The sequence below is a fragment of the Eulemur rufifrons genome, chromosome 1, assembly GCF_041146395.1.
Source record: "Eulemur rufifrons isolate Redbay chromosome 1, OSU_ERuf_1, whole genome shotgun sequence".
Lineage (NCBI taxonomy): Eukaryota > Metazoa > Chordata > Mammalia > Primates > Lemuridae > Eulemur > Eulemur rufifrons.
In genome coordinates this window covers 13,459,837-13,483,452 of record NC_090983.1, presented here as the reverse complement: position 1 = coordinate 13,483,452, position 23,616 = coordinate 13,459,837, and the positions used below count along the sequence as shown (strand labels likewise).

At 40.1% G+C, this 23,616-nt stretch overlaps 1 non-coding gene across 1 annotated transcript; it reads right to left on the bottom strand.

Moving 5' to 3' along the window:
• Positions 1-4,531: 4,531 nt before the first annotated feature.
• On the bottom strand, positions 4,532-4,671 carry LOC138387631 (U4 spliceosomal RNA). Its single transcript, XR_011233941.1, has one exon. It is a non-coding gene; the product is annotated as a U4 spliceosomal RNA (small nuclear RNA).
• Between the last annotated feature and the right edge of the window lie 18,945 nt (positions 4,672-23,616).

The following is a 23,616-nucleotide window of genomic DNA, read 5'->3' as shown; positions in this document are numbered from 1 at the left end:
TCTTAGGTTTGGTGGGTCATATAGCCTCTGTCACAGCTAGTCAACTCTGCCATTGTAACAGGAGAACAACTATAGACGATATGTAAAAGACTAGGCTTGGCTGGATGCCAGTAAAACTTTATTTACTATGGTCATAGTTTTCTGACCTCTAACCTAAATTATCACAGGGGACCTTACAGTTCCTACTCTTCATTAATGCCGGTAATAAAGAGGAAGTGAAAAATACGAAATAGTAAGTTTGAAGCATGAAAATAATCCATAAGACTTCAATCTCTCAGAGAATAACATGGTAAATATTTTTCCTCCCTATCTACAACTGATATTAATATCTTGAACTAACAGATGAGTTCGAGATATATTTTAGAAGAGAATCAATAGCACCCGGGACTTGCTAATGGACTGGCTGCAGGGGAATCAGTAAGGCCGCCAAGCTATCCCGTGTGAGCAAATGGTGATGCCGTTGGTTGAGGTGGGAAAGATTGAGTAGGAATATATCTGATGACGAGGGGTAGAATAAAAGTGCTGGATTGAAATGTTACATTTGAAATATCTGTGAAACATAAAATCAGAACTGCCTCACAGACTGCTGTGCTCAGTGAAGAAGTTCAGACTAAAAAGATACATTTGGAAGTCAACAGCTCATAGATGTCATTTAAGGCATGGAAATAGACGAAATTATCTAGGCAGAGAATGGAGAAAGAGAAAGCAAGACAAGAAAGGACCTTAATGTGCTTTCTGAATCATCCAAGAAAGAACTAAACATGGTCAGCATAGTTTACCAGTGCCAAGAAGATTTTATCATATTCCTAATCTGGGTAAATCTATAATTTGTGTGCAGTAATCACCTATATTTCTATTCCCCAAATAGTTCTTTCAAATTTATTAAACCACATAGCCCTTTTCCCAAGAAATTTCTTGGAGTCCATGTTCATCTAAACACAATTTTGGAAATGCTACACAAGATAATAGTGATTCACGTATCATATTTAATATTTGTTATAAATTCATTTTCTTATACTCAGCACCTTTGGTTGTCCAATAAAAGAGTTAATATTAGCCTTCCTGGCATAAAAGGAAGCAGCAGATTTCAAACAATCTCTGCAATTCAGACTCCAGCTGTATCTCACATCTATCTACCTAATATACTCATACGCTCCCTCTTGAGATGCCACCTGCTGAGGGATACGGGCAAATTCTCTGCAGTGTAATCATTTAGAAAGAATAATGACTCAAAGAGTAAAGACTTTCTTGTCACCTGCTCAAACATTTTGTCCTACCCTCTTACAATACCACTCTCCATTTCAGGAAGACAATGGGGAAAGGAAAAGAGAACGTGAAATGAGAGATGACTGAAGATGCTCAAGACAATGGATTTAGTGCAAACAGCCTCTCCATTTTCTGGGGATTAGGACAGGGGCAATGAGTTCCACTTTCAGCATGGTTGAGTAGCTCCTCTCAGACCAGAGATTAACAACTGTAAACTTGGGACAAGGTGTAAAAACAATCCATTGAAAGCACTGGAGGGCAAGCAAAACAGGTGCAAAATAGAGTGGATTTGGTATTTGTAAGAAAGACTGGCCCTGGATGAAATCCCCATTTTTTGTAACTTTTAGACAGAAGGCAGTCTCAAGGATAAAAGAACTGAACTGAAATCTGAGCTGCCACCTACCACAGGGGAGAAAATAATTTTCAGTTTTATTTCAGCCATGTTAACAGCCTCATTAAAAAAAATCCAATAGTCTTTGAAGGAACATAACAGAATCAAGATTTTCTATAACACATTATTCACAATTTCCTGGATACAACACAAAATTATTCAACATAAAAATAAGTAGCAAAAGATGGCCTATTCTTAAAAGAAAAGACAATCAATATAGACAAATCTTGAGACGACCCAGATGTTGAAATTAGCTGACTAGGATTTTAAAGCAGCTATTATAATCATGACTAAAGATGAAAAGGATAATATTCTCATAATGTGTGAAAATTATGATACCTTAGCAGAAAAATAGAAACTATAAAAAGGAATCATCAACTATGATACTATTAATGATTTTTTTCTTTCCTTCTTTCTCTCTTTCTTTCTCTTTCTTAATTTTTTCTTTCTTTCTTTCTTTCTTTTTTTTTTCTTTCTCTCTCTCTTTCTTTTTTTTCTGACCGGGTCTCACTCTGTTCCCCAGACTGAAGTGCAGTGGCAAGATCTTAGCTCACTGCATCCTCAAACTCCTGGGCTCAAGTGATCCTCTGGCTTCAGCTGCCCTAGAAGCTGAGATTACAGGCAGGCGCCACCACGCCCAGCTGTAATTTCTACAAATAAAAAAGTGCTATATCTGAAATATGGATGGTTCACTATCAAAGGGACAATGACAGAAGAAACATCAGCTAACTTGGAAATAGACCAGTGTGTGACCTGACCCTTTGAAGCCTCAGTTTTCCGATCTGTAAAATGGACAAAATCGAAGCTAGTTCAAAGTACTGTTGAGAGGATTAAATGAGACAAGGCTTGTAAAGCTCTTTGCACCAGGGAGCCTTGGAAGCAGGGCCCACCGGGCAGAGCATACCCACTGTCACCCAGGATCACCGGCAGCATGAAGACCCCCACAGAGCTGGCCATCAGTGGGATGCAGACCCTCCATCTTCAGCACCGCTTCCAGGGGTCTGCTGGGTCAATGCTGGGTGTCACACATGCTTGAGACTATGTGGGGCAGCCCTGTGGGCACCTGGTCAACCCTCCAGGCTTTGACCCACCCTGGGTGGAGAATGCTAACAGAACCAGCAGAGTGGGCACGAAGGTCTTAGGGGCCAAGGGGAACTGTGAGACCAACACCCAACCCTAACACCAAGGAAGAGGAACAAATACAGATTGATCAGTCACACTCCGTCTGAGTGTGATGAGCCGCTGTTTGGCTCCTGACCTGAGGCTCAGTGGATGGTAAACGAGGGTGCTTCAAAACTCCACTCCCTTTTCTGGACATTTCCAGCTACTCCCAGGGACAGCTATTCATCTTGCCCCAGGGAGACCCCACTACGAGCTGTTCACCCAACTGGTCCCTGGAACATGGAGCCCAGGGTAGCGGCAGATGCCAGGAAGTTGTCTGTGGATGATTTAGACTCTTCATGCCCTCTGAGACAAGAACATTCCCCGTCCCTCACGCAGCTGAATCATCCTGCCACTGGTGCCCCCCACACAAATTTGTTACTTTTGATCACCATGATCCTGTGGATAAAATTGTACTACAGAAATACCAGACCATCAGTGGTTATAATGCAGATGTAAGAAAGGCTTTGTCTAGAGAAGAAATGCAGGAAGTTCAAAGTTCTACGAGTGGAAGAGGAGGCAACTTTGTTTTAGGGGATTCATGGTGGTGGTGGTAGAAATTTCAGACCAGGACCAGGACCAGGAAATAACTTTATCGGAGGATCTGATGGATAGGGAAGTGGATTTGGATTTGAAGATGGCTATCATGGGTATGGAGGAGGACCTGGTGATGGCAACTTTAGAGGTAATCCTGATTATAGAAGAGGAAGAGGAGGATATGGTGGTGAAGGACCTGGATACAGGTTATGGCAACTAGGGAGTGGGAAATTATGGAAGGGGAAATTACAATGATTTGGGAAATTACAACCAGCAACATTGTAACTATGGTCCAATGAAGAGTGGAAACCTTGGCGGTAGCAGGAACACGAGCAGACCCTATGGGGGAGGACGTTATGGTCCAGGAGGCAGTGGTGGCAGTGGGGATTGTGGTGAGAAGAGCCAATATTGGCTTCTTCCTATTTGCCATGGGCTTCACTGTGTAAGTAGAACAATGTTAGAGCCCTGAGTGGCAGAACGGCTTCAGGTTATGGAAACAACAATGTTAAGAAAACTTTTGTCTCAGTCATGCATAGATGTGCAGTGATATGGCAGAAGACACCAGAGCAGATGCAGACAGCCATTTTGTGAGTGGATTGGATTGCTTAATAACAATACCTTTCTGTGGAGGAAGGATTGTAAAAAAACATGCCTTTGATAAAGTTTATTCGCTTTTTAATTGCTGTTTCTAGTGGTCTTTGTAAGAGTGTAGATGCATTCCTTCTTTGATGATGTTAAATTTGTAAGTTTCAGGTGATATGGGAAACTTTTTTAAAGATTTTTCTCAAAGTTTTGAAAAGCTATTAGCCAGGATCCTGGTGTAATAAGATCTAACTTTTTCCTTTTAAAAAATGTAAGTGTGTGTATGGAGTTAAGCTGTTGTATATTTATGATCTAATAAAATTACTCTAAAGGAAAAAAAGAAAATAGATCCATAAAAATTATCCAATCTGAAGGAGAGTAGGAAAAAAGATTGGGGAGAAAAGGAGGACAGAGCCTCGGGGAGCCGTGAGATGAGATCAAAATTTCCACCATATGTGTAATTGGAGGGAAATGAAACCAGGTGAAAACCTAAATCTTTGGGAAATAATAAAGAGCATCAGAGTTGGTAAATATATGTAAATATATAAAAGACTATTTTTCCTCTTAATTTTTAATTTTTATTTTTTAATACAGTTTCCATAAAGACTTTCAAAACTTGCCAATGCTCACTATATTGCAAGTTATCATGGCAGAGTATGAGAAAAAGTTTTCAATTAGCAATAATCGCTCTGGGGATAAACCTCCTTGGCTATGATACTGCCAGGCTCAAAGCTCCTCTTAATTGTTAAAAATACATATGACTGTTTAAAGAATCACATTAAACCTACTATATGAAGATAGATTCATTTTTATCTAAATGTTGTCAAGCTTAGATCTTGAAAGGTCATCAAATTTTTCCCAGCATGAAACTGACATTTAGATATAATGTGATTATTATTTTCTGAAGTTAAATATACATCTTCTATCCACATTTACTTGTCATGCATTCTATTTGGAGTTTTTCCTCTCCTTTATAGAAGAATGTGTCTAGAGTTGACTAGTTTAGCAGGCTTCTAGCCTAATAGAATTACTCTCAGAACATCTCTTTTTAAAGGGAGATATTTATTAATGGACTTCCATTTTGAGAGATTTCTGATTTGCTAATCAATGAAGCAATAAATAACGAACACACTGCTATGTTGTCAGAACTCCTCGGTTCCAAGGAACCTTGTTCATTAAATCTGCCGATATTTAAGTTAACACAAAGATCAAAACATGTTCCTATAAGGGAAAAATTCCTATGGCAAAAACACAAAATGTGCCCCTATCATCAAATTATAATGTGAAGATCCCCCAAGATCTTTTTAATTAAATTTAAAAGTTTAATTAAAAATGCCTTCAAATTCTGATGGACAAAAATAAGGAAATCATATACTATGAAAAACCTAGAGCAAGAGTATACCAAATAAAGTCATTAAAGGCATTATGTTTAGATTCTTTTAATAATTTCTAGAAGTAAACAAAAAAAATCTATTTCCCCAATTCCTGCATTTGCCCGCTGGTCGTTTGTACTGCGTGCTCCATCGGTGCCCCAAGGTCTCCATGTCAACATTAAACGCCTCATCTTTGTCTCCAAACATTTTCCTCTCCTAACAACACATCCCATTTCCAAGGAAAGTATTACCATGTTCTTTGTCTCTGAAGTTGCAAACCTAAAAATTAATTTTAGTCCCACCCTCCCCCCTCATAAAAGGATTTACCTTGTCCTGACTGTTACAGCCTTACCAGGTTCACTGCCCACTGCTCAAGAGGAGGCCAATACACGGAGACAGCAGGAGTTACAGCAGAGAAAGAGTTTAATATCGCAGGCGCCCTGCAAGGAGACAGAGAGAAGTTCTCAAATCCGTCTCCCCAAGAATTTGGGAAAAAGTGTTTTTAAAGATAGTTTGGTGGGCAAAAGCCTAGGCAATTGGGTCTGTGATTGGCTGGGTTTGGGGCAGAACCATAAGGGTGTAGAAATTGTCCTCTTGTGCTGTCAGCTCCTGGGTGTGGGTGTCAAGACCAGTTGAGTCAGTTCCTTGGTACGTATGGGCCACCGGTCTGGCGGGGTCCGCCGCTCCACCAGAATGCAGGGCCTGGAAGATAGCTCAAAAACTAGCCTTGGGTTTCACAAGGGTGATGTTTTCTATGGGAGCAATGAAGAAAGCGAGGAATCTTTATGACAATCAAGTATATGACTCCTGAGTCATAAGCAGTTATAGGAAAGCAAGCTAGGGAACACTGCCTGGTTTTAGATATACATATACAAAACCATAGTTCCCTACCACAGTCCCCTACCACAGTTCCTACTTTGTGGCCCTTTATTAATTTTATAAAGGGTGGTTTCCTGACATTTTTTCTTTGCAAAGTATCTATAAGCTAGCCTTTTCTTTCCTTTGTCCCTCCTTCCAACCTAATTCAGACTATAAAACATTTAACCTGGAGCCAAGAAGCTTGGATTCAGGGATAAGGAACAGAGAGGTAAAGAAGACATTATCTGGGCCTTAATAATAACTGGTTTGTATTGCACATTTAAATTATTTCATCTAATCTTTACTACAATTCTATGAGACAGATGCTATTGGTATCCTAGCATGGGGGGGGGGGAGACTAAGGCACAGAGAAATTAAGTACCTTGCCCAGGTAACGCATATTTTATAACCGTAAGTGGTGCCTAAAGGAAAGCTAAGTCTGTTTGAGTGTAAAGCTCACATCTTAACCAGTTCACTGCTGCCTTCCAAGGCCAGCACTGGGCCAGCACGTAGTCTAATGGCATTGCTGTGCCCTACTCCCGCCAAGGCCTTTTCAAATCAATGAAGTTCAATGTTCAAAAACATGGCAGTCACAGAAATTTGTTCCGTGGATCAATACCTGCTCTATTCTGGTATGCTCTCCTTCACTGGCAGCTTTAGAGAAAACATAGAAATAGAATCTACCTAGCTAATTGGAGATACTTTCTAGTCTAAGGGCAAAAGCTATTTAGAATCCCAGTGCGTTCAGCTTCTGCTGGGTTGACCCTAATTATTTGTAGCTTCTCTGCCCTCAGCCCCCAAGGCCATCCTTATTCAAAGGGAGAAGTGTAAAATGCAAAAACTTAAAATCTGTTGGAGTTAAGAAAAGATATGGAATGGCCCTGCTGCTTGGGAGGAAAGGAGCAGTTGCTATTGAGAATGTGTGTATCACCAGCAGAAAGCAATTCCTGCTTGATCCTGAAGATGCAGAAAAAGAAGGATCAGAAAGGGAGAGGGCTTGCCAGTACTGTGTCTGTGATGGAAAGTTTTTGTTTTGCCTTTTGGAATGAACCTTCGTAGTATAAAATTTGTCTTCAGCTCTGCATGAACCCCAGGGTGTAGGAACACTGATGCCCCCTAACTCTGATTGCCCTTTTAGTATAGATTGGAAAGAGGGTCTCAGAGTCAAGGCTGGCATAGCCCGTAGGACAGGCAGATGGAAGCCCAGAAACATCTCCTTGCACCATCTATTTGTCATCTCAGCAAACAGCATCTGTGGGCAACTTTTCAGCCAGAGTCATGACTTAAGGAGTTGTACTGCTGCGTGAAAGTGGCAGGACCTGAGCTTTTTCTGCCTGTCAAAATCTGTGCCGGCTGGCACAAGCACAGAGATTCCTTTTAAAGTTGAATGTGTCAGCCAAATTAATCCCATTAAACTCTAAGTGACCTTCCACTGAGGAAAGCTCATTAAGAAGGATGTTGCTGTATTGCTATTCCTACTCTACAATAAAAATCTTCTTAGGAAAATAGAATTTTTTTAAACGTCATAGAGTATCAGAGGTAGAGATCATCTTAAAGTTCGTAGTCTGCCATGGAGGTCACCCCATCCAACCATCTTATTTGACAAATGCTTAGGGCATAAGAACAAGGAAAATCCATCAGAATATGTGAATTACCTAAGGTCTTTTTCCTTCGTTGGAACATAAATTTTAATACATGTACTACACAATATCTATAATTTGGTTTATGAAATAAACAATACATTTTGATGTTTTCTTTTGGTCCCTTAAAATAAATCTCTATATAATCTAAACCAATCCCTTGTCTAAGGATAGCTTGAAATAGCTCTTTATGTACAGTTCTAATCTATACCATTTCTCTGTTGATTCAAATGTCTTCCCTGGCCAAACTGATCTCTGCACCATTGAAATAAGCCTTGTTCTTATTCTTCACTTTCTTTCTAAGCTCTACCCCATTCTTGGTATTTTTTCCACAGGTCTGAGCCCACTGCCTTCTCCCCTATATCACTAAACATATCTTGACTTCCCTCTTTCTATATAAAGTTCTGCCTTGGTATGGGGTGGGGGGATTGGTTCCAAGACCCTCATGAATACCACAATTCATGGAGGCTCAAATCCCTTATATAAAATGGCATAGTATTTGCACATAAGCTACCCACATTCTCCTGTATACTTTAAATCATCTCTAAATCACTTAATACAATGTAAATACATATAAATAATAAATAATTATTACACTGTGCTTTTATTTGTATTCTTTTAATTGTTGTTTTGTTTTTAATTTTTTGATCCATTTTGTTGAATCTGCAGATGCAGAGCGGGTGGATATGGTGGGCCAGCTATACTTTAAGCTGAACTGTAACATGGTAACAAGTTCTTGTACTTCAGGTTTGGGGCTTCCAATGTCAATTAGAGTTTAGGAAAAAACAAGCAAAGTTCAGCATGAGATACATTATTACTATTATAATACTAACAACAATAGCTACTCCGTAGAGTGCTTACTAAGTATAGGACAACTTGCTAAATGGATTACCTCATTTTATCATGACATCTGATTTTATCAGGAGTTGGTGATATTGTAATCTCCTGCAGATCAGGAAATAGGTTTAGTTAGGTAATTTGCCTACAGTCACACAATTAGAAATAGTAGAACGGAGGTTTTAGTCCCAGGAGTCTGACATCAGAGCCCTCTCTTATCTACTGTGCCATTCTGCCTATAAATTTGTGATAGGGCATAAGTGAGATTATGCTGGAAAAGAATTTGTGACAAGATTTATTGGGCAGCTTTGAATGTCATGCTAAGGGCTGGTATAAAAAGGGGCACCTAACCCAGCCCGGAGCTGGGGTCTGGGGTGAGAGACAAAGGAAAAATTCACAAATGAGTTACCCTCAGAGCTGAGTTTTAAATAAAAAGTAAGAGTTAGCCAGTAAGTCAGGGGGCTTCTCCAATCAGTGGGGAGAACAACTAGAAAAAAATTAAGATAATACAAAAAAGTGTGGTGTGTTTGGGTATGGCATAATATTTAATATGGATAGATGTCTTGCAATTTGTCTTTGCAAGAGGTACCATTCCTAGAGGTACCATTCCAGTCCTCCAATCCCTCTCCTCAGAAGCAGTTCTGCTTTTTCATAAACTATCAGTTGAGTGGGTAAAATAGTAGCTTCTTTTGGTCATTTCTCTACTTTTGCCATCTCTGAGGATATCATCTTCAGTATGATATTGGATTTTTTGGTCTGAATTTCATAATGCTTCCGGCAAGTTTTCTAATAAGCCCTGGTGGAAAACATTGGCATAAACAATCAAAAGTTGCAAACCTTTAATGTAGCTCATGAGGAATTAAAGTCATTCTTATTTTAATGAGAATAACAAAGTGCTAAATGACCTTTTTCATCAAGGGATCATTAAAATACTATTATGTTTGTTTTATCTTGAATTTCCTTGCTTTTGTGGTTGTTGAGCCAGACTCTTAAGAAATAATGCTGATCAGACCTTTTTTCATTTATAAGTTTGCTATTTTTTTTTAATTTATAAGTTTGCTAGAGTCAACAGAACTTCTCTCTACTGCAATTTAAATTTTTGAAGAAAATCGAGCTTTCCTTCTAGCTGGGCTATCTGAGTGATCAGATAACTCTGTACAGGAGTCAGATGAGACTGCATCTATGTAACTTCAGAGACGAAAAGGAAATTATTTATGTTTTTGTCCTAAGTACTCTCAAGGCAAGTTCAAAAATAATAGAAAGTGTCCTGGTTTTATCTTTCATTCACCACTGCTCTCTCTCTTCAATTTATTTCTTTTGTGACTTTTCTTCTAGAGCTTAAGAAGAACTTTGTTGATCATCATTACCTCAGGTTAAATTCAGCTGGGAAGGAAGTGAGACGCATGGGAGTTGATAAGCAAAAATTTTTGGTTCAAATAAAACTGGCTTTTGGATATTTCCATCTCCAAGGAATATCGCAGGATGAAACTTTGGGAAAGCTTGTTCAGCATGTATCCAGTGCTTGCCAACCAACTGGGAAGGGGTGTTGTGGACTTTGGGGATATGAGGGTGAGAAAAACAAGACAGAGTCCTGGCAGCAGGAAATCTACAATCTGATCAGGAAGACAGATTAATTAGTCATGTAAATTAAGGTAAGCTGTGATAAACGCCAGACAGGAAAGGTAGGTGGCATGAGAAACGCAAATGACAGGAAGATCTGGAACATTCTTTCAGGGTCAGATGAGGCTTCTCTAAGGAAATGTCATTTCAGTTGAGAGGTGATGTTGGGCAGATCCTAACTGGGTGCGGAATAGAAGGTAAGGAGTGTTCAGGAAGGGACCGGATCATGTGCAGCGTCTATAGGAAGGTCGGAGTAACCAGGAGCCGTAAGAAATGTTTCATGATATAATTTCACATGAAATGTATCAGTCACTTTGAGAGGAAAAATAGAAAAAGGGGTCACAGTACTTAGCACAGAGTCAGTACAAAGTAAACTCTGGATTCTATTATTATCATTTTCTATGTCAACACACCGTCTCTCGTCTCTCTCCACAGGGCTGGAGCTCTGCCCAGGCAGCTTCCAAACAGGCTCCTGCGGGCGACTCGTCTGTTCTCTCTGCCCCTTTCCATGAACATTCTAAAAGCTGTTCTGTCACACAGCTGAAGTTTTTCTTGAATAGGTGAAATTAGTTTACTGGTCCTTTAACAAATACATGTTAGGTACCAGTGGTTAACAACAGTGACAGCTAACACTTGCTGAGTGTGTGCATTGTGCCCGGGGTCTCTTACGATGGGGAGCAATCATTTCATAATACTTTTAAGCGGCAGGCACTTTCACCCCTAATTTTACCAATGAGAACATAGAGGAACAGAGAGATTAAACAGTTTCTTCTGGGTCACGTACCTAGCAAGTGGCAAAGCCGGGCTCTGAATTCAGGAAATCTCTCTCTAGAGTGTGAGAGCTTAATCCCTTCTCCGAGCCGTGCTTTTTAAGGTAGACAAGGCTGCTGCTCACCTAGAGGCCACAACTTACCGAGAGAGAGGCAGGGAGATGGTGGAAATATAATAAACAAGTAAATAAATAAGCTGGATGATTTCCATATTTGATTTATTTTAAAAGGGAATTAAACGGTGACGTGATGCATGAGGACTGGGGAGTGGGGAGGCAGGGGGACCTGCTGCTTTAGAAAGAGGATCCAGAGGCAGCTTCTCAGGGGAGGCCCCTGAGAGCTGAGATCGGAAAGGTGGAAAGGAGACAGCTCCATGAAAAGGTAGAGAAAGAATTTCTAGCAGAGGAAGTAGCGAGTACAAGATCTTAGGGTAGGACGAGACTGGTGTGTTGGAAGAACCAAGAGAGGCCTGAGCAAGGAGGGGAAGGTGGAAGGTGATGGGCCGGATCACGTAAGACCCTGCTGCCGAGGCCTGGGTTATAACTGTCATCTCAGGGACAATGGGAAGCCAGGGAACATGTTTAAGCAAGGAACAATGTAAAAAGATCTGATTAATATTTTTAGAATTTCACACGAACTTCTGTTTGGAGAATTCATATGTCATAGGAGTCTAGAGTGAAGTAAGAGAGACCAGAGTTACTGGTGTCGACCTGGTAAGAAATGAGCATGGTTCATACTAAGGTGTTGGCCATGGACATGGAGAGAAGGGGACAGAGACAGGAGTTAAGTCTCACTGATGGATGTAAGGAATGAGAACAGAGAAATCAAGGACGATTCCCAGACTTTTTGGATAACTACAAATCATGCCTTATGCCAAGGAAGACAAGGGAAATGCAAGTTTGAGTGGAAAGTCATGAGTTTTCAGTTTGGATGTGAAATTTGAGATACCTCTCAGGCCTTCACATAAAGGCGTAAAGCATTAAGTTATATAAATGAGATTGGAGCTTGGAGCTAAAGATAGAAGTGTAAGAGTCATCAACACGTACATGGTATGTAAAGCCGTGGAGATCGCCTAAGTAGGGAAAAAGAGGAGAGGGCTTAGGTTGTGGTTCCGAGACTTTGCTGGCTAGTTGACCATGCCTCTCTGGGTCTCAGGTTCCCTCTTAGTTAATTGGAGGCAAAGCAATAATGATACACCCTGTCTCAGGCTAGAAGAATCTAGGACTAATATTCTTTCTTTTCTCTCACTCTTGATTGCTCCTCTACATTTCTGGCAGGTAAGGAGATATTTTTATTCTTTTCCCTCACAGGTTCTCCAAAGCGATTGAGTGACTGCTGAGGGCTTCCTGGAGCAGAGTGGAGAATAATTCTTAGATCACAGTTCAACTTTTCTTCCATTGAATCCTACCTGTGCCCCCAGCAGCTAAAAGCTTCGGAAAGGGCCTCATTCATTTTCCTTTCAGAATATTCACGATAGTGGGGCCAGCAATGTTACTAAACTCTTTTATGTAAATCCAGTCAATCCAAGTTGACATTCCACGGCACAGAGAAGTAAACAGGCACAAAGCTGTATCCACCAGCCACATAATCACATCTGAAAATTCAGTTTCAACACCAAGATTCACAAGGACCCAGCAGATCCTTTTGTCTGTCAACCCACAAGTATTTACTGGGTGCCCTTAGGGTGCCTGGTACTGGATGAGGCTGCTTTTGTGAGCAAGCCAGCAGGTTCTCTGCCATGAAAATAGAAATTTAATTACTTGTCCATCCAAGCATTTCCCTTCAGCTTTTCTCGAATGCTTTTTTGTGAATGACTAACAGAATAGCTGCTGCAAAGGCAGCCTGCAAATCCCAGCTGGAGGCCCTGAGAGGAAAGATGACTCATTCATACCTGACGTCAAAGCCCCGTTCCCTTTGGAGGAGTAGGAAGAGAATGGTAATGGCCCGGGTAGAATGACCCAAATGCCCTCCTGAGTCCCGTGTGGGTCATAACTGCTTCCTCTTCCCCCACCTGGCAACGATGATTTCAACCCAAAGAAAGTTTAAACTGCAAACTCTAATCTCACTGTCAAGTTAACTGGAAAACTAGAAACAGAAGTCTTTCTTCCTGTCAGGCAATATCAAATCTTTTTCATGAGTTTTTTTCCTTTGGAAAATATTAAAAGCATTCAGTCCCTTTCCTAGGGCGTTTTGTATTGATTTATGTCTTAGTTCATTCCAGCTGCTGTAACAAATACCATAGATTGGATGGTTTAAACAACAAATATTTTTCACTGTTATTTCACAGTTCTGGAGGCTGGGAAGTCCAAGATCAAGGTGCCAGCAGATTCAGTGTCTGGTGAGAGCTCTATTTCTGGTTGGCAGATGGCTGTCTTCCTGCTGTATCCTCACTTGGCAGAGAGGGAGCGAGAGAGGAAGGGAGGGGGAGAGAGTACAAGTGCACTCTAATCTCTTTCTCTTCTTATAAGAACACTAATGCCATTATGGGGGCTTCACCCTCGCGCCCTCATGACCTCATCTAAATTTAATTACCAGCCAAAGGTCCCACCTCCACACATTGGGGATTAGGGTTTCAACATATGACTTTGGCAGGGGATGGTGGAGGAGGCAAACATGCAGTTCATAATAATTTGCTTACAATATCTCAGCAGTGACCATTTCCAGATTGTCTTTCACTTCAAGATTTCCAAGGACTTTACCAGATTATGCATAGGGCTATTCCACTGTTCACTCTGATAGTTATTCAAACGGAGCTTCACGTGTGCCAAGGGACCTGCACGGACAATCCAACAAATCTCTGACATCCCAGTGTAAGCAGACAAACAAACTCAGCCTTGGAAACTTTTTGGCTACCCCAAGGTTTAGCCTCCAAGTATTTGTCCTGGGGCCTCCCACCTGGGCTATGCCCTAATTTACACCATGGGCAGTGCCATCAAATCCGTTCTAAATCTATCTCTTCTTTAAAAGGAGACTGGATATCTCATTAACAGATCGAGCCTGGATTGTTTATGACCATCACTAATGGTTACTTGGTCCACCTCTGAAGTCCTGTTTCAAGTCACATGTCTGGCTACACCAGCACCCTCTACTCACTTAGCTCTTTGAATTTTTCTTGCATAAGAGTCCTTTGGCCATTTTTTGATATATTAACTTTTCCTTGCATCTTATGATTTGTGTTGTGGCTCCCGAGAGTGATAAACTTACTTTATCACCATCTTAATTTTTGCGGTTTTTCTTTTACTCAGAGTACCCATCACAAAGCCCTGCATTGAAGGTTCACCTAATAAGAATTTGTTAGGTTGAACTGAACTCACATTATGATAACTTCTGAACTAGAGTCCAATGGCATAAATCTAATGGTAGCATTTCAGACATTATAGCAGATGAGTAGGAAAAATAATTTGAGGTTAGAAGGACTTTTAGAACCCCTTAACATATCCACGTATATGCAATTGGTGTGGACAGTTAGCCCTCTGATGTTCGTCCTGGCCCAGCTCAGGCCTCAGTGTAACATTATCACCCAAATACACACAGGACTGCTCGGTAACGGTAACAGGAAAACAATTACAACTTACCAAACCAGAATGAGACAAGGACCTGGCCTGTGAACTATCACATTAGCAGAGGGCACGTACTTTCTAGCATACAAATCTGCTAAGGAACGTAAATTAGACTGAGAAGAAGATGCCCAATGAATATTGAATAAGAGTCACACAGAGAGATTTTGAATAAGCTATGGAAAGCTAGTGAATGGTCTTTCCTTCTCTAGAGGGATAAAACATTGGTCACTTGGGAAATGCCTAGAGCCAGCATGATAAATCCTTATTCTCTGATTCTCTTTTCTAAATCTCCCGGTGTAAATCTACATCTTCTGAATTTCAGATCTCCGTCTTATTTCAAAACTCCTTGCCTTTCCCCCTTATCCTTAGAGGGGCATCCCTGTGCTAGTTGTTATTATTGTCACTCTTACTGAGACTCTGCCTGTTTTTATGCTGGAGACAATTTCAGTCAACCACCTGCCTGATAGCCCTCCAACTCTTTCTAATAATGTTCAGTCTGGAATCTTCCAAATTTGGGTGTGTGTCAAGAAAGTGAGGCCATTCCAGGAGCTCATGCTAAACAGATTCAAGCTCCAGGCATCTATTGAAGAATAAATAAAAAGAAGGTGGGGGTCATAAATAATTATTACAGATTTAAAATAGGCAGGTTATTCATGGTTATTGTAATATAGAGGATTATAATTTAGGGGCAAAGAGTCCGCAAATGAAGCATAGAATAAGTGTTGGAGGAATAATGACTCTAAAGAGTTTGGTTTTAACCCTCTAGAACTCAAATGTGTGATGGTAGTAATAATAATCCCACTTAAAACAAAGAGAAATAAAAACTGAAGTGCAGAGAGGTTAAATAACTTGAGTAACGTCACATGGGATAAAGCTGAAATTTGAACTCAGTTCTATCTGGGTCAGAAGTTTCTCCCGTCTTCCCACTGTATGTTGGGCCCAAATGTTGCTGCTTCTCAACTCCAGGAATCAGCAACTGTGTTTCTCTTGACTTGCCATTCGTTTTCTGTAGGTTTTTCATCACTATCGACAGCGGTTTTAAAGTAGAGTAAGAAAAGTCAAAGTTATCTGTGTGAAATATATCCTCAATTTTCCTGAATGTCATCTCCTCTTGTGTATTTATTTCTTTATCACATTCTTGAAATAAATCAAGTCAAATAAACTCCCCAACCTGGTATGTATGAACTGATGTTCCTACAGCCTTGAATGAAGCTTCATTTTCTGGCTCCACCATCTGTCCAACATTTAATACTGCCCCCTGGGCTTTCTCTCCTCCTTCCCTCCTCAGAGGTGTGACTGTCAACCCTTCAGGGCCCTCCTCCAAGTCCTGAAACTCCTCAGAGGCCTAGGCCACCTCTGGAAGATTCCTGCTCCAATCTCCTGGATTCCAATAATCCCAATATTTTTCCTTTGTTTCCTAAAACACAAAGTAGCATGAAGCAGTTACTAACTCTGTGGTACACCAGGATTCCCTTTTAGCTGTTGCAATCCTCTATCTTCCTTAGCCAATTCTTTATATCAAATTCTCTCTGCTAAAATAACTGATATCTGCTTTTAGGATAGAATCCTAACTGACACAGTAATTTATATCAGGAATTGGAATTCTCTGCCACCCTCTAGCTTACATGTATCTTCCCAAGGAGTCTAAAGTACTTAGTATCCCTTGCTCATCTCATTCCAATCAGCACAATGTCATCAATAGCACAGTATGTTATTCTCTGGAATGTCAAAATAGTCAACATCTCTGCAGATACATTGTGGCAGACAGTAGGAGAGTTGACACAGCCCTGAGCCTACACTAAGAAAGTATCCTCTTGGCCCTGTCAGGTAAAAGCAAACTGCTTCTGGTAGTCTTTGCAAATTGGTGTAGAGAAAACAGCATTTGCTATGTCAACCACTTCATACCAAGATCCCAAGGGCTTGGAAATTTTCGTTAGTAAAGATACTATACCTGGAACAGATGCTACAATTGGAGTCACCATCTGATTAAATTTATGATTATTCATAGGCATTTTCTAACATCTATCTTCCTTTTTGCACAAGCCAAATAGGCAGGATGCATGTGGATATGACAAATTTTACCACCCCTGTATCTCACAAGTCTTTGAGGTCCTTTTGGGAAAAGACTTAGAGGAAGACTTAGAGTACATACTTGTAACTATGTGGGGGGGGGAGGTGTGTGTGTGTGTGTGTGTTTGTGTTTCAGTAAAACAATACTTATATTTTCTGAGTCCCTACTAAGTATAGAACATTGAGTAAAAGATGAAAAGATAAAGACACAAGAAAGCTGACCTGAAGGAGTAATTCTTTTTTTTTTTCTGGAAGAGCTTCACTATTTGAAGAAAATGTACACAGATAAATCACTAATGTAATACAATCATTAAGTAGTATGATGGAGTAGAAAATGAAATAGCATGGTGAGAGTAACTTATACAGAAAGAAATTTATCATTTTTAGGAAAGACTCTTGAGAATATACTAGATAATTCTTTTGGAATTGTCTTGAAACCAGTACCAGCATTATAATCCACATCATATTAAAGTGGGATAGTGGGTGGGCTCACCTTTTATTTACACTTTTTTGCATTTTCTGAACTCTCTCTAATAAACTTTTTGCTTGTTTCATAATTCTAATAAATCTTATTTTTAAACCCTCTCAAACAAACCCTCTCATTTAATAGCTACCCAATAATCCTCCTTCTTGGATATTTCCCAAAGCCAGATGTAACTGACAGTGGTGATAATGATGCTTCTGATGATGATAACATGACTTTATCACTTTAATTCTGTGATCTGAGCTCTCTCAGTTTCTTCAAATGTAAAGTGGAAATGATAAGAATACCTACTTAATAAAGTCATTGTAAGAATTAATGCATGAAGAGACGCAAAACCCCTGCAATAGCACCTAGCACATAGTAAGAACTCAGTAAATAGTAGCAATAATAGTAATAACAAAAGACAAAATGAATAGCAACCAGTATCCACTGAGCATTCACTGTGTGCCAGTTACTATGCTAAGCACTTCAATGGATTATGTCATCTATTGTCCTCAGCCAGATGTAACTAATGAGGATGAGATTTTAATTTCAACTGCTTTAGTTATCCGCAGCCATAGTCTCTCATCAGTAAAATGGCAAGTATGGATAGGTATGAATAATTCATTACTCCATTAGCTACTCATTTCTGCAATTCCTTTAGATCTACCTACCTGAAAAACAATGGCACAGATTAGATCTTAACACCATGAGTTTGGGCCTTTTCCCAAAATTGGACAAAAGCTTTAGACTCCTCAAAGGCAGCCCAGCCTGGGTTTTACTATTTTGCCTTTGGAATAAGGACTGACTTCAGCATTAACTTCAGATGACAATCTCACTGTCAAGTGATCTAATTACTGTCAATGGATGCTATTTCCACTCTTTTAATGGGGCTTCAGTCTCCGATTTTAAAAAGAAGAAGGAGAAGGAAAAGAGGAAAGATAAAGGCGAAAAAAAAAAAAAAAAACAACCCTGCTTTGAATAGACTCTGCACTAGAAGTCACAGGTGGAGGTGATTTCTAACCTTAAGTAAGGATATCTTCAATAAAATGTTCCTTGCCCCTGGTTCATCCAGATAAAACCAGATCAAAAAAGCCAATACAAAAGGGACAGGCTGAAATGAGAGCTTGGTAGAAAATACGAGATAAACTTTTGGCCGTGTCTCCTACAAATTGCCTGGGGCTCTTGACACTAAATTTAGCCTGCTGAATTCAAGTCCACACCACAAATATAGGAAGAAGGGCCTCGTATAACTGACATACGGGCTGCAGAGTTCTTTCAGGGGTATAATTCACACATCAACACCAGTCATTCACATTTTTCTTTGTCATTGACTCCTCAGGGACAATTTTAAATCATTTGTGGGTAGATAGTTCAACCAACTAAAAAGCAAAATTTTTAATTTTTATAAAATAGATACTGTATGAATATTAATAAAACAAATGACCGTAAGGACATCTTATTCTCCTTCTGGACATTTTTTCCTTCTATTTGCTTCCTTCCTTTTACACAGCAGCAAACGTCATTCGTCCCAGAATGGGCTGACTCAATCCTGAACATGTAATCATACCTTCAGAAAATATTTAGTGACTGTTGGCATGCACCAGGCCTTTGTGCTAAGCTCTGGGGAATAAAATGATGATCAACACAGAGGCCCTGATTTCAAGGAAATTGTGGTCTAGAGGAGAATACAGATAAATCGGCAGGTAATATGAAAGTGCTGAGACAGGAAAGCACCACGTATCAGGAAAGAACCCAGCCTGATTATATAACCATTAAGTGAGAGTAGGCAGGAATCAGAGAAGGCCTCCCAAAGGTGGCCTATAGGCTGAGATGAAAAGAATGGAGAACAGAAAACAATTCCCTTGGCCTGGAGGGCTGAGCAGCCGGCAAGGCTGGGCAGGGTCCACCTCTCCCCACCCCCACAGGTCTACACTCCCGTTCCCCAGAGGAGCCCGTCCTAAGGCTGATGGACAAGCTGCCCCGAGCAGAGTTAGAACCTCAAAATCGGCAAAATCGCCAATCACATATACTCACCCTTTGTTCACTTTGTCCCCTTCCCTTGGGAACATGGAGACGACTTTTGAGCCAGAAGAAACAAAGCCTGAATTATACTAATTTCAAAAATTGGCTGAGAGTTTTTACCCAAGCCGTGCCAGTTCTGGCTCTCACCACATAATCCCAGGAAAGTGAGAGGGCCTGACTTTCTAACGGAACCTCCCCCCTCCAGCCCCAAAACACCTTCCCAGACGTTCCCTCCAAGTGTCCCCTTCCTGGTCTCCACAATTATCTGTTTTCACATACTGTACTACTGAACCACAGCATCTGAATTGGGTGGTGAGTCAGGGGTCTCTAAGACCACCCTCAGGCCTGGTGATTCACTAGAAGCACTTACAGGACTCACAAGCTGTTATCATCACAGTTACAGTTCATTGCAGTGAAAAGATATAGATTAGGATCAGCAAAGGGATAAGGCACAATGGAGCAAAGTCCAGAAGAAACCAAGCGTGAGCTTCCAGCTGTCCCCTCTCAGCAGTATCACAGCAGATGCACTTAATTCTCCCAGCAAAGATGTGTGACAACATATGAAAAGTGTTGCTAACCAGCAAGGCTCACTGAGCCTTGATGTCCAGGGGTTTTACTGAGGGTCAGTTACCTAGGCTGCTGCACCCATGTGACTGATCTCAGCCCCACCCAGAGCAAAAAGACTGTTCACCAGAATCACATAAGCAGGAAAAACTTCCCTGGTAACACTGGCACAGCACGGCCCGAGGCCTCAGGCACGCAGAAACACTCTTATGAGGCAGAACGTTCCAAGGGCTCCGAGGTTTTATCTCAAGAGCCAGGAAGTTCAGGAGGCAGGTTTTTATTCAAGATGTGAAGATTTTGAGCAACCCAGACATGCTGAGTTAACCGTCTCCTGTACAGGTTGTCACCAGAGAAAAAGATCTCTCTCCTCAAATGGCTCTATCTGCAATATCAAGGACTAAAAAGGGACAGTGGGACCCTGAATCTATAGTCAAATGTGTCCAGGGGGATGTGGCAGGTGGGAACCCCATGGCCCTGGTTTAAATGCACTTCCTTCCATGGGAAGTTTGAAAGTGTGACATACTTATTTATGTAGTAAACATTATGTAATCCAACTGAATAGCAGCATGAAGCTCACTGCCTCTGGAAGTCTTAAGGAAGAGCCACCTGGTTGTCACTGTGTGGTCACATATACAATATTCTCTGCTCCTGCAGTCCCCAATAAAATTCATTAATGCTGGGGAAAGGAGTAATAGGGGCAGTTTCACAGGAGCTGGCACCGGGCTGGGCCCTGAGTGGTGACCGAGACTCGGGGGGATGGGGAGGCCCAGGCAATGTATATAGCCTGATCTTTTGTACCCCCGTAATGAGCTGAAACACAAACAAACAAACAAACAAACAAAACCAATCCTAACAGGGAAAAAAAAAAAAAAGGAAAAGGGCAGGATATTCCAGGCCGAGGGCTCATGCATTAGAGACTTGAGAGCTCAGTGTATTTACAGCTTCTGGACCATCGTATTAGAAAGGTTACTTTTCTACGTCCTGTCTATAAGGTCAAGTTTGTAAGGCTAGTTGTTATAAAGTAGTTTATGGCAAAGTATCCCAGCCTTTTTATGTCATGGGACTCATAGAAAATAATCCTACTTTTGGTACACTTCCTTTGGTAGGGAAAGAAGGCTCCTCTGGGGCCAAAGGATTCAACTCCGTCAGGTCACCTGCACTGCACTTGTGTCACTCCCACGTCCCACAGCACACTGGCGGGGAAGCCAGCCGCGGGGCAGACGGCCACAGGGAGGCAGTGGTGAGGCATCCCGATGTGAATGTCCTGATAGAGAAAGTGCAGCATGCTTTCCCAATTTTCTGTTTAGTTCTATTGTTCTAAATATTAATCTTTGCATTGTGGTTTCTACTGAAGCAGTTGAGAGTGAAGAGGCCATTTCCATAGTATACATTTCACAAGGAAACACTTGGTGATAACATATCGTTAAGCCTAATTTTCTACTGCCTATAATTTGCCTTTGCCACTAAAAGGCAATTATGAAGAACGATGGAGAGAAGTCAATACTGTATAAAGGTTCTTAACTCGGCTCTCAGCCTTTTTTTTTTTTTTTTTTTTTACAATTTTTGTTCACTCTAAATTCTTGTTTCACTATGTTTTCATCTATATACAAGAGCGTAAAATGAGAGAATCAAATAAATGGGGAATCTTTACATTTACGAACATGAAATAGCATTCTCTTTTACAATCGTCTGTCCTTCCTCACCTGCTCATCTGTTCTAAATTAAGAAAAGAAGAAAGGAACTGCTTTCCTGTGTTATATGCGTAATACCTTAGCAAGGCCTAGTGTTCAGCGTCACTGGTGGTCAGTCAGTCCCATCACAGCCGCCGCTTTCAGCTACAGGCAAGCTTCCTTAAAAGGTCTTTTTCCATTTCTGGTTACAAATGTGCCTTCCTCGGTTTTGTCTTCACATCTCTTGCATTTGCACAGATCTCACACGGTTATCTACAGAGAAAGTCAACACATTTTTGAAGCAAAGGGCAAAAGGAAGACTGAAGAGGCAGAGAGGAATTAGTGTGCCACTGCTTTCTATAATACTTCATGAGTTAGAAAAAATAATAACCAAAAAGGGATCTTCTATTCTAAAAAATTCCCTCCTGTAATAATCATGTACTAAAATAATAATCCATGTGACACAATTAAAGATACAAAAAGTACACACCTTTGGGTGTGGACTTGAATTGTATTTTTTTTTTTGAAGGCTGTTCCTCTTTGTACAACCATGTCAGCATGCTGGCAAGAGTTGACAACGGCTTTGCCACCCAGATGAATGGCTTCAGCATAAACGCCTGATGTGTCACTTGCATAAATGGTATTGCGTCAAGGCTGGCCTGGAACCATAGCAGCTTAAACAAACGATTAGCACGGGGACCTGATCAAAGCATAAATGTCAGTGCACTGATTGTCCTCTCTGCTTCTATATACTGAGCAGTTTCAACTAGCTCACCTCCAGGGTCCCATCTGACTCCGACTCGATGTTCCTTCCATTCCAAAGAGCCAGTTGATGAGCCTTGTCAGTGGCACAGCCAGGACCCGTATGAAGGTCCTCAATTCCTAGGCCATTTTGATGCTCTAGGTAATCACAAATATGATACTCAGTCTTACGGCTCAGGACATCCCTACTAGTGTACTATGGCCCACTCATTGCTCTGAGAGACTGATAGCTGAAAATCACACATTGAGATTAAAAAAATTAAATCATTATTTTTCACAAGGTTTGAGGTTATATTTGAATAGCATTTGGATGGCTGCCCCAGAAAAATCCCTAAATTCAGTAATTATGTATTTCGGCTCCTAAGATTTTGAATACAGAAAACAAAGACAGCAGAGAGGGCTTTAATAAATGTGTCTACATATGAAGAACTTCCTAAAATAATCAGCTAGTCTGCTTTTCATTTTATGATTCTTTTTATGTACGTAAAAGATTTAAATTTTCTTCTAACTTAATTTTCTCTATGCATTTATATTTTTAATGAATTTTCCAACTAATAAAGTATATACAAACTGTTTTCTTAAGATTATTACTATTATCGTATGAGATTAGGTGTTTCAAATAGAACTCATAATTGATTTTATTCATTTTTTCCATTAATATGCCTTGGTTTATACATTCATTTATCCATCGTTTCAATTCTGGCTTTTAATATTATAATTAGTCATAGTCTGACTCAATAAAATTTCATTACGAAATTTGTTTCCAGAAATAAAAAGATGCTCATTTCTAAAAACAGGAAAACATAATTAAATCAATTCATTATAGGAGACAGATTCTCCAAAATATATTTAATCCTACATAAGTGAAAGTGATATTTATATTTTAAGACTTTTTAGAAGTTTATTTTATTAAATGAAAATTAATATTTTAATGCTTCCAATTTTTCACATTAGTTTTCAAAATTATATTATTACACTTCAATTTTTCAATTTATTTTGTACCATTCTAAGAATGTAAATGACCTAAATTATTTTTTTAGCTTAATTTATGACCACAAACACCAGCAACTCCCTTAGTTCTTTGTTCTTTGCGTTTATATAGTCTTAAGTTTTACAGATATTTTTCCACTATACTGGAAAAATTTTATTAAAACTGTAGATTTCACAAATTGAACAGATTACCCCTTTCAAAAAAAATTGTTAAAAAAAAGTTTAAATCACTATTGCAGTCGAATGTTTATTGCAGCACAATTCACAATTGCAGAGATTGGAACCAACTCAAATGCCCATCAATTCATGAGTGGATTAATAAAATGTGGTATATGTATACCATGGAATACTACTCAGCCATAAAAAAATGTGAGCTGATACCTTTTGCACCAATCTGGATGGAACTGGAGACCATTTTCCTAAGTGAAGTATCTCAAGAATGGAAAAACAAATACCACATGTACTCACTATTAAAAT